The sequence below is a fragment of the Amblyomma mixtum genome, chromosome 2 (genome assembly GCF_055824585.1).
Source record: "Amblyomma mixtum isolate Tamu chromosome 2, ASM5582458v1, whole genome shotgun sequence".
Lineage (NCBI taxonomy): Eukaryota > Metazoa > Arthropoda > Arachnida > Ixodida > Ixodidae > Amblyomma > Amblyomma mixtum.
The window spans coordinates 121,655,848-121,667,118 of record NC_143013.1 but is presented as its reverse complement, the minus strand read 5'-3'; positions in this window follow the sequence as shown (position 1 = coordinate 121,667,118).

The window sequence follows — 11,271 nt, the reverse complement described above, 5'->3', positions numbered from 1 at the left end:
GCTATCGAAGTTAATAAATAAGCGCAAGGTAGCCGACATAAGAAAGTTTAACATGGAGAAAATAGAGCATGGTCTAAGGAACGGAGGTAGCCTAAAATCAGTGAGGAGAAAAATGGGCATAGGTAAAAACCAGATGCATGCGCTAAAAGACAAACAGGGCAATGTCATCAGCAATATGGATAAGATAGTTGAATTAGCCGAAGAGTTCTACACAAATCTATACAGTAGCGAATGTAATCATCAAGTTACTGAGGGAGGCAGTCGAGTACAGCAATGGGACGTCCTGCCAGTAACGAAGGAGGAAGTAAAGAAAGCCTTAGGAGCAATGCAAAGAGGGAAAGCAGCTGGTGAGGATCAGGTAACAGCAGATTTGTTGAAGGACGGAGGAGAGATTGTACTACAAAAACTAGCCACCCTGTATACGCAATGCCTTGTGACCTCGAGAGTACCAGAGGCTTGGAAGAACGCTAACATTATCTTAATTCATAAGAAAGGAGACGTCAAGGACTTGAAGAATTACAGACCAATCAGCTTATTGTCTGTTGCCTACAAGGTATTTACTAAGGTAATTGCTAATAGAGTCAGGACAACCTTGGACTTTAGTCAACCAAATGATCAGGCAGGCTTTCGTAAAAGATACTCGACAATAGACCACATTCACAGTATCAATAAGGTCATAGAGAAATGCGCAGAATATAACCAACCCCTATATATAGCCTTCATTGATTACGAGAAAGCATTTGACTCAGTGGAAACCTCAGCTGTCATGCAGGCATTGCGGAATCAGGGTGTAGAAGAGTGTTATCTGAAAATATTGGAAGATATTTATAACGATTGCACAGCTACTATAGTTCTCCATAAAGTCAGCAATAAAATTCCAACACGGAAAGGTGTCAGGCAGGGAGACACGATCTCGCCAATGCTCTTCACTGCCTGCTTACAGGAGGTATTCCGGGGACTGGAATGGGAACAGTTGGGGATAAGAGTTAATGGAGAATATCTGAGTAATTTGCGATTCGCTGATGACATTGCCTTGCTAAGCCACTCAGGACAAGAAGTGCAAAGCATGATCAATCAGTTAGACAAGCAGAGCAGAACGGTGGGGCTAAGAATTAACATGCAGAAAACCAAAGCAATGTTCAACAGCCTAGCAAGGGAACAGCAGTTCACAATTGGTACCGAGGTGCTGGAAGTAGTAAGAGAATATGTCTACTTAGGGCAGGTAGTGACCGCAGATCCGGATCATGAGAGGGAAATAACTAGAAGAATAAGAATGGGGTGGAGCGCATATGGCAGGTTCTCTCAGATCATGAATGGTAGCTTACCAATATCCCTGCAGAGAAAAGTATACAACAGCTGTATCCTACCGGTCCTCACCTATGGGGCAGAAACGTCGAGGCTAACAAAGAGGGTTCAGCTTAAGTTAAGAACAACGCAGCGAGCTATGGAAAGGAAAATGATAGGTGTAACGTTAAGAGATCGGAAGAGGGCGGAGTGGGTGAGGGAACAAACGCGGGTTAATGACATTTTAGTTGAAATCAAGAGGAAGAAATGGGCTTGGGCAGGGCATGTAATGCGAAGGCAAGATAACCGCTGGTCCTTAAGGGTAACGGAGTGGATTCCAAGAGAAAGCAAACGTAGCAGGGGACGGCAGAAAGTTAGGTGGGCGGATGAGATTAAGAAGTTTGCGGGGATACAGTGGCGGCAACTGACAAAGGACAGGGTTAATTGGAGAGACATGGGAGAGGCCTTTGCCCTGCAGTGGGTGTAGTCAGGCTGATGATGATGATGAATTGAATTGTGCGCTCACATGAAACAGTCAGCAAGGATGCAGCTACTACACCGTAGGTTGCGCTACATAGCAAGGCGACCTCCCCCGGTCGTCCCCGCTCCAGAGGAACCCTTTCAGGAGCGGCAGCGCTTTGAATGGCGTTTTGAGAAGTGGCGGGGCGAAAGTTTCAAGGAATGAATGTGCAGACAACGAGGCAAAGTTTGCGGCCGCACTGAATATACGGTTTTTTTGAAGGCCATCAAAAAAATCCGATGTCCCAAGTAGTGCCAGCAAACAGCTGATGAGCAGAGAATAAAGACGAGAAGATCAACGGCTACGCACCGTGAGACCTGTTACTGCGAAGACCGTAATAGGAACGAAGCAATCCCACCATATATAACGCGGCAAAAATCACTGAAGACACTCTGGAAATTCGAAAGTGTGCTTGGCGAAAGCCTTGTGGTCAACCCACTGCCGCTTCCCCGAAGCGCTTGGCGCGGAATCACTGGGCCGCTTCGGAGCCATGCGTCTCACTCACTCCACCGCAACGACACCTCCGGCGAAGGAGCGGCGGTGCAGCTGCCAACGCCGACGCGCGCGCGCTCGTTCTACCGCTACTGTGTGACGTCACGGTTGCTATACACAGCTGCGCCCCCCACCGGCTCGCCGGTTGCTAAGGAGAGGAGGAGGTTGCGCCGCTGCGCGGAGGAGAGGCCACAGTTGGCACGATTCCAGAAGTGTGACACCTCTGCTGACAACCTTCTGTCGACAACGATATGGCATTAAAGGCTTTCGCCTTAACATTTCCTCCTCGCAGCACGCCGTGGTTCTATGTTACCCAGCTGCGCCGCTTTTTTCACAGGATGTGGCGCCCTGTGGAGAGGGGCGAAAATTCGTCCCCTACTGGATGAAGACAAACGCACGTGGGAGACGCAGGCGATATTTCGTTGACGAGGAGCCCGCTGCGCCTGCGAAATGCATAGTGCGTGCTTGACAGCTGCCGCCATCTGTCGCATGCGCCTGTCACTAACATGAACTGCGCATGGGCAGTAGGAGCCGGCAGTTTTATTTTCAACCAGGGGAGGTGGAGGAGAAGAGACGCGCATGCGCAGAATGGCCTTCTGATAAAGGCGGTTTCTTTAACAGTATCGCCCAGATGTTGAATGAACGGCCCTACAGCGCTCTATGACGTAACAGAGCGGCAAAACACGCCGAAAACGGAACGCGCTTTGCATGCATGTGCGTATATTCGCCGCATTCGCTGCCGTGCTTCGTCGCAGGCTACTGTACACGGGTGTTTGTCCGACACTCGGGTGAGAGTGCTAACGAATTAGTCGGTTGTATACAAGAAGAAATAGACTGATTCTTTTTTACATGCCAACAGCTGCGCTTAATGGAACCAAAGTCAATGCAGTTAAGAAGATAGCCTCAGTCAGCTGGTTCGACGGATAGGTAGGAAGGGTAGCGCTTTTTTTTTCTGTGACACAAAACTGACAATAGCGGGTTGAAAGTGCTGCAAGCCTATAGCCGGGTCAGCCGAAATTGTTCAGCAGACTTTTTTTTTTCAACTACGAGGCAGTCGAGTCAGCACAGGTGCTCGTGTGCTCATAGCGCTCGGGTGTGTCCGTGCTTGTCCTTGTTCTGTTCCTGCGCTATTTTTGTTGACATGTGTTACCAACAAGCCCAAGCTGCCACCTTAATAAGAGGTTGAAACAATGAGGGGAGTTACTGGATCTAGAGATATGGACGATGAATAATGGAAAGTTGCGTACCGACGGCAGCTTGTTCTCTTCCGTATGGTTGCTTTAGCGACGGCCACGAGATCAGCCACAGCGATTTGTTCACCTTGCCTGTATTTATTTTGATGATTACATCTTCCTGTTGAGGCGACACGTTCCGAATGTTTTCATTCTCAAAATGCGGCCAGAAAAAGGCCGGAGCGAAAGCTCTACTCCATGACCAAAGTTGCAAAAGCCGGACCGCCGCTGAAGCCATGACCTTGAATAAATAAATATAAGTACTGGCGCGTCTGGAATACGAACTCACGCCTGCGCGAAAAGATCAGTTTCGCTGGCCTGTGCACAAGAGCACTATGCTGTCGCATCAGCCGTTCACACCCCGTGTTATGGTTGTTGTTGTCCTCTGAATAATGGCGCATACACACTGCGGGGGATTGGCCAAGACACAGGCGGCAACTTGGTCTGTGTTAAACTGCAACACACTCTCGCGCTGCGAATTGCACATCGTCGTCTTCATTAAGTTCCATCTGCGGAGCGAACAGATTAGATCAGCTTAACCTCGATCAGAGCTTAGCCTGAGTCTAATATCGTCGCCAGACGTGCCCACGACCCAGCAAAGAAAAACCGTGAGCCAGCCATGCTAAACACATGATTTCGCACGTCTACTCGGTTTAATTACGTTAAAAGCCTAACAATATTTTTTTTTTTCGTTAGGCCGTCTACGCACAAATGCAGGTTGTACGAAACGAAACGCGCCTAAGACAAGTCAAACGCTAACAGCACAACGAGATTGCCGTTATATATAGCTTAGAGATACTGAGCAGTAGGACAGAAGTGTTTCACTTCGAACGCGCCAAGACCGCGCTTAGAAAGTGCTAATGAACCCCGCCTCTAGATTTCCTGGACCATTTCATATTTTTTGCATATTTTTACTGGTATTTGCGTTTCATTTGGCGGAGTTGGCATAACGAGAACATTACCAGTACCGCTGGGCCTTTTGTTTCTTTCTGTGCATTTGTTTCTTTTCTACGGTCAGTACAAACCTTGCTCCCTAATACGACTTTCTTCCGCTTGGGAGAGCCAGACATGACCGAGCGAGCATGCCGGAAATGACGTCAGCACTGGGCTTCGCCTACAGCCCGGCTACTTAATTACGCACGGGTCAAGGCGGAAGGGCCGTGTCCCTCCCAGGGAGAAAATGGCACGCCATCTCTCGCATGAAAAGGAAATTAATGTATAAAGAGAGGTAGAAGTGAGGTGATGCCCGGAAGCAGTTAGCATCTCCCAAACGAAAGGGGGGCATCTTGGGCGAAGGGGGGATGGCTAGTGTAATAACCGCCATTGGAGACGGGGGAGAGTCGCAAAAGCTTCTCCCCCTCCCCTCTTCAGCCGGCGTGTCGTGCGGAAACCGGTACGTTTAGTGAGGTAGCGATCTCAACCGCTCTAATGGGAAACTCTACAAGGATAGGGTAAGAGTGGATTGAGGTAAGGGTGAATTGAGACCCGCTGTCCAGCGTATACTCTTCTTAGCGAGACCTTGGCTTATTGCACCCTCTCCCCCCGCTCTCCCTCCCGCCATCATTCCACTCTCCTTTTGACGACCTCTACTTGCAACGCCACACGTGATACGAGACGAACTATGGCGGCCCGCTGCAGCCGCATTTTACCCCTCAGGTTCAAGGGGGAAGGGGAAGCTCGTCAAAATGGTTTCTCTTGTTTTTCCTGAGCTCCGAAAATGAACGCCTCTAAGGGCAGGAGGCCGCTTCCTACTTTAAATGACGTCAATTAACTCCAAAGTAAGAAGATCGAGAAGGGAGAGGAGCGGCAGCGTATCAGGGGCCTGTGCTGCCCGTAGTTCTTCTAACGCGCGGCGGTTCCGCGAAGAAAAAAAAAAGAGTTGCGCCAGATGCGACTAGGTGCGGTTACAGGAGCAGCAAAACTGCGGAGCTGGTTGCGGCTATATGCAAGGCGGCACTACGGGTGGGGAAGGCAAAAGAAAAAGGAAGGGGAGGGGGGAGGGGAAGGGGAGGAATTGCAGTGGAGCGAAATTAACGACGCTGACTGATCTCTGTGCAATCTGGCTTCCAGCGCCCGCAGCGGCCGAAACCGGAACACTCGTGTAGAGGGTTTTATACAAAACATCACTACTCCGCTTATTGTGGTGCTGTGAACAACAGTGCAATCGCTGTGCTCGCATCAGTGCTTTACGTGTGTTCTCCAGTCGAACCTCGTTTTAAGGAAACGATTTATAACGAAATATTGGATATAACGAAGGAATGGTGATTCATCTTGGAAGCTCGGTCAACACTGGCTATAACGAAACTGCGGCTGTAACAAAGTAATCGCCGGGCCTCTTCAACTTCGTTATAACGAGGTTCAACTGTAGTAAGTTCGCACATCATTAACTTTAAATGAGCCCTGAGGACAAATTAAAATTGGAACGGTTGATTACCACATTCTGAGGGCGAAGACGCAATCTACTTTCATTGGAAAATGGAACTTTAATGAACGAGCAAGGAGTCAAATGTTCAAATGTACAAAGACGAACGCCGTACTGATGAACAAGCTGCAAAAATGTCAAGTCTTTTTTGTCTTGGGTTTCTAAGGCGAAACGACTCCGGCATGCACTTCCAATCTGTGACCGCAGCGTCCTTAATTTTTATCTACTTCAACATCGACATCGCAAATATGTCTGGGGCGGCAGGAGAATGGATTTTAAGCTTCTCTGATTTCTGTGAAATTAACACTACTTTCGCTTCCGAACGAACGTGAACCGGAACCAGAACCAGAACCACAAAAAGGCGATCAAATTTTACTGAAAACAAAGACAAGATGAAGTTTCTGTCAGTGTGTCTTCAGAATGCTGAAAGGGACAGTAGGTGTGACGCCTTCATTGAAGCAGAAATGCTTTTGCCAATGCTGCAAAATGTTTATCAGAACTAAATGAACAATAAATGACGCAACACGCAAGCACGAAACACTTAACACATACCCTGTATGACTTTGCAACGTACGAAGTTCCGTGCGGTCTGCGATAGAGCACACGCCATTGCTTCGCAGATGGCACCGAAATGTGGTTGCAGTGCTACTTTTTTTCTTGGTCAAACGTCACTACGCTGTCCGCAATGTCAATTTTTTTTTTGCTAGCGTTTATGAACATTTTAGATACATGCTCGAATAAGATTATTCCAGCCCTATGGACCTTTTCAAAAACAGGTCTATGGGCGCCGACATATTGGGCCCTCTAATGTAGAGGAAAGAGTTGAGGATTAGGCTGCCCCACGTTCTCCGCACAGCCCAGAAAACCGGTTTTCTCGAGGTCGTGAAAATGTCTATACTTAATGGCGAGCTCTAGGGTTTTTTTATACATCCTATGATATTACTAAAACTTTATCTGCGTTCTCTGCAGTTTTTCTGATCCTCTCTGCCAAACTTTAGAGCGGGACATGTTTTGTTGCCGCACAAATGAATTTTGAAATTTCCAATTTCGTGGCTTCCATCGGGGAGATTTCTACGGGCAGCCTTGCGTATGTGACGTCACTGAAAGCAAGGCCGTCGATATTTCCTGTTGCTGAAGGGCAAAATTTCGATCTGGCTTTTGTTTGTTTCAGACGAATACAGTTGAGCCTCGTTGTAACGAAGCTTAAAGGGCCCGGCGATTACTTCGTTATAGCCCGTGTTGACCGAGCTTCCGAGGGGAATCGTCCTTGTTTCGTTATATCGATTATTTCGCTAAAACCCGTGTTGTTATACCGAGGTTCGACTGTAACCATTCAAGCTCTCACAGTACCAATCAACTTGCACAAAATAAGTTTTTTTGGACAGTACGCGTGACGTCATAGTCCGGTCTGCCGCGCGACATCTTCATTTGGCCGAAACTAAGTTTTGTTTCCTCGTTCTTGCTCTCTTTAAAAACTGCTGTGTGGTATCTTAAAAAATGGTTTTCGTACCGGAGGAAGGAACATTAAGGAATGTGATATGAATATAAATTCAAGATTAAAAAAAAAACAATCCGGCATTGGCCTGTAAGCGCACTTTTCCAACAGCGCTTCGGAACCAGGACAAAGAACAAGAGGGCGCTGAACTCGCCGAACTCGCCCTATCTGCCGCTCTTGTTCAGCCTGTGCTGAAGCATTTAGGAAACCTAAATGCAACATGCAACTTTTGCTAAAATGGCACAGTAAACCTGCAAGGCCATCGCATCCAGCTGTGAGAGCCCACAACTTTGTATTGCCTTCGTTTCTTTGCCTCTTGTCGCCATCCTTTTCGTAAAGTCTTTACGAAAAGGATGGCGACAAGAGGCAAAGAAACGAAGGCAATACAAAGTTGTGGGCTCTCACAGCTGGATGCGATGGCCTTGCAGGTTTACTGTGCCATTTTAGCAAAAGTTGCATAGAAATTTTCAAGGAGTAAAAAAATTCAGGGGGACACTTTGTTGAGCTAAAGTGCGATGAGGCGAACGCCTTTAGCGCGATGTTGCTTCTTGTGCCACTGATGTGTGGTTAAGAAGTTAAATATGTACACAGTTGTTTGAGAATCTTAAATGCTGGAGACACTGGTGGTGGTGAAAAACATTTTTAATACTCAGAGAGAGTTTAGGGATCAGAAGACCCCGCTACATGGTTGGTATCCTTAGTCCGGGACACCGCACGACGAGGCCCGTCTCGCGCCCGCGCCCTTTGGGACTCCAGTGTTGAGCAGTTGAGGAGGGCAGTCTCCCATGCCTCTCGGGGGGGGGGGGGGGGGGGGGAAGGGGGGATTCTGAGTACATGCCCACACAATGTGAAAGATATCGCAGATCTCTCCACAGTGCGGGCAGCGCCAAAACACTTCGGATCGAAGTGTTTTGCTGTGGCAGGACAGAGAAGAGTACCTCTCTGCAGGCGCGGCAGAGTTCTCTCCACCGCCTTACTCAGCCCCTTAGCAGGTGCTGGGTAGAGACGGTGGCTGTCGCAATGATGAATTAGGATTTCGCGGAACCGCAGAAGCGGTTTATGAGCTTCTGAGCCAGGAAAGCTAGGAAGAGGAGCACAGTGTGTGAGCTCTCGGGCGGCCGCATCAGCGGCCTCATTGCCTCGTAGACCCTGGTGACCAGGAGCCCAGATCACTTTTGTGCGAGTTGGATCGGCGGGAGCGCGTCTTAGAATTTGAGAGGCAAGAGGTGATATTTCACCTGCAAGATAATGTTCACAGACCCGGCGAGAGTCTGATAACCGTTCTCGATTTTGGACCGTTGGCAGCGAGAGCTATCGCGACTTCATCCGCTCGTGTTGAATTTGGGGCCCGAAAAGATAGCCCATCGACATTCATTCCCCGGTGGACTACGGCAGCCGTGAAGAATCCCGCGGGCGACGGCCCTGTGATGTCCACGTAGTAGACGCCCTCTTTAGATCCATATTGCCTCTCAAGCGTGCGAACCCGCGCTTGTCGTCTGCCTTCATGTGAAGCCATGTCCATGTTACGCGGAAGCAGAGCGACCCAGAGCATGTGGCGCCACAGCACCGGGATATTCTCCGTCCCCTCTGGTATGCATGTGTGTTGGATGTGTACGCGGTTTAGCAGGCGGCGCCCAGGAACCGTCTGCGATAGCCGCGTATATTGGTTCACGAGGTGGGCCTCCCGCAACTCCTGATAGGAGTTTACCACTTCCAACGCCTTCAGTTTGGCGTTGGAGGTAGCCACCGGGAGGTCCAGTGCTCGCTTTGTTGCCTTCCTGATGATGGCGTCAATGCGCTCGTATTGTTGTTTGGTGGTGCGTAGTTACGGCACGGCGTAGAGGATCCGGCTGGTCACGAAGGCATGGACAAGCCGTAGCGCGTCCCTGCCCCACAGGCCGCCCCGCTTGCTGGAAACACGGTGGATCATGCGCCCTACCTGTTCACCTACGCGCTTGAGTTTCGCTATGGTAGAGTCCGGCGTAAGTTTGTTATTGATGAACAGACCCAGGATCCGGAGCTCTGCCACTTCTCTGATGGGACCGCCCGACAGAGATATGTGTAGAGACGTGTTGTTCTTGTGGTTGGTCCTGACATGTAGAAGCTCTGATTTGGCGGGAGCACATTGTAGGGCGTTTGGGGGCCATCCGTCTAATTCGACGCCTTTCTGTAAACACTCTCCAGCGTCCTAGACAATGAGAACTACATATGCGTTGGCAAGAAGTAACGTAGCCATTAGCACGCTCGGCTGCGGAACGAGAAGAATGCTGGTTCGAATCCCATCGTGCACAAAGATTTTTTTTCTGGTCTGACTAGAAAAGCGTGAAACCTCTGCTGACAACCTTCTGCTGACAACCTTCTGTCGACGACGATGAGGCATTAAAGGCTTTCGCCTTAATAGGCGATGGGTGCTACACTTGAGCACTATACAATGTAGCTGATACATACAACTCAGACACTCACACCATGGCCTTAAGCTTCTATAGCCATTCAGGAAGGTTGTCCCGTAAGTGGTAGTTGTGAATGAACAATAAGCAAATTTTTCTCGTTAGCTATTGTGGCTGTGCATGCATTCTATGGCATGCACCATTTAGAGATCTCGGTCAATTTTTTTTTGTTTGCTGAAGAGTGTATTTACTGCGAGAACAGCGTAATGGCATTAATTTTTTCCATGTGGCACGGGTATAAATCACTTTCCAGCCTCTCCACGTCGGTCGACAGCAGCCCGCTGCCGGTCCAAATCTAAGGCTTCGAGGAAGTGCGTGTGCAAGAAGGTGACTCGCCGGCTTCCAGTTCTTCACTGTAATCAGGGACCTTCATTTAACCTGAATCCCACTCTTCAGAGTGCGGTTAGTGAGCAGGTATTCGACGCGCTGTCGTCTGTTCGTCCGCACGCTGCCAGCGTCGTGTTAGTAGACCCTGAGGGGGGCGACGGGTTTGTCCCTTTCCGCCTTTCGACGCAGATGGCCCCCTTTCCTTACCAGCCTGATGCATGCACCATAGTCTCCGAAGCTCTCAAACACGCTGAGGAGTGACATCACCTGGCTTGGTCGTCCACGTACGCCCAGCAAGGACCTCAAAAATCCCTCTTCTACACCACACACACTCCTGGCAGATTTGTAGCCAACTCCCTCGTCTTGTTTCGCGGGTCCTTTACCACACCTGGCGCCTCCAAAACTTCTAGTATCATGGTTCCTACCGCGCCCTCGAGCGCGTTTCGCCGCTCAAGTACTTACAGTTTTTGTCAAAAGCAACCAGACTTCATGGTTTGCTTCTAGCTTGTATAAAGGAGCCCTTGTGGCTTTCCTAAAGATCAAAAGATGTTGGAAGATGTTGGAGGTAAGAAGACCTCCAGTCCTAACCTTTAGCGCCAAGAATAAAAGCGCAACAAGGCGACACAAAGAAGGAGCAAAAACCACAGGACAGGACAGGCTCGTCTTGTTGCGCTTTTATTCTTTCCAGCTATGAACCAACATGCCCCGGAGAGTGTTTCACTGAAATAACCTTTAGCGACCATTTCAGCTTCAGGGAAGCCGGTAAGGGTTCCACTATATAAGCTAGAAGCAAATCATGAAGCTTGGTTACTTTTGACAAAGACGGTACATCATCAAACCAGTGATGCCCGTGTGAGACCTACGGAGATGTGGGCGCGAGACTGTACATGTGTACCGCCTCAAGCCGCACTATGACGCGTGTTTTGTCTCTGTGAATAGCAAGGATGCCTTCCTTTTCAGTCGCGAGTGATTGCTTGTAAAAGGGAAGATCGGTAGCGACACCAGACGCATCGCCAGCGCACGGCACGAGATCCAAGCGTAGGTTGACAGAA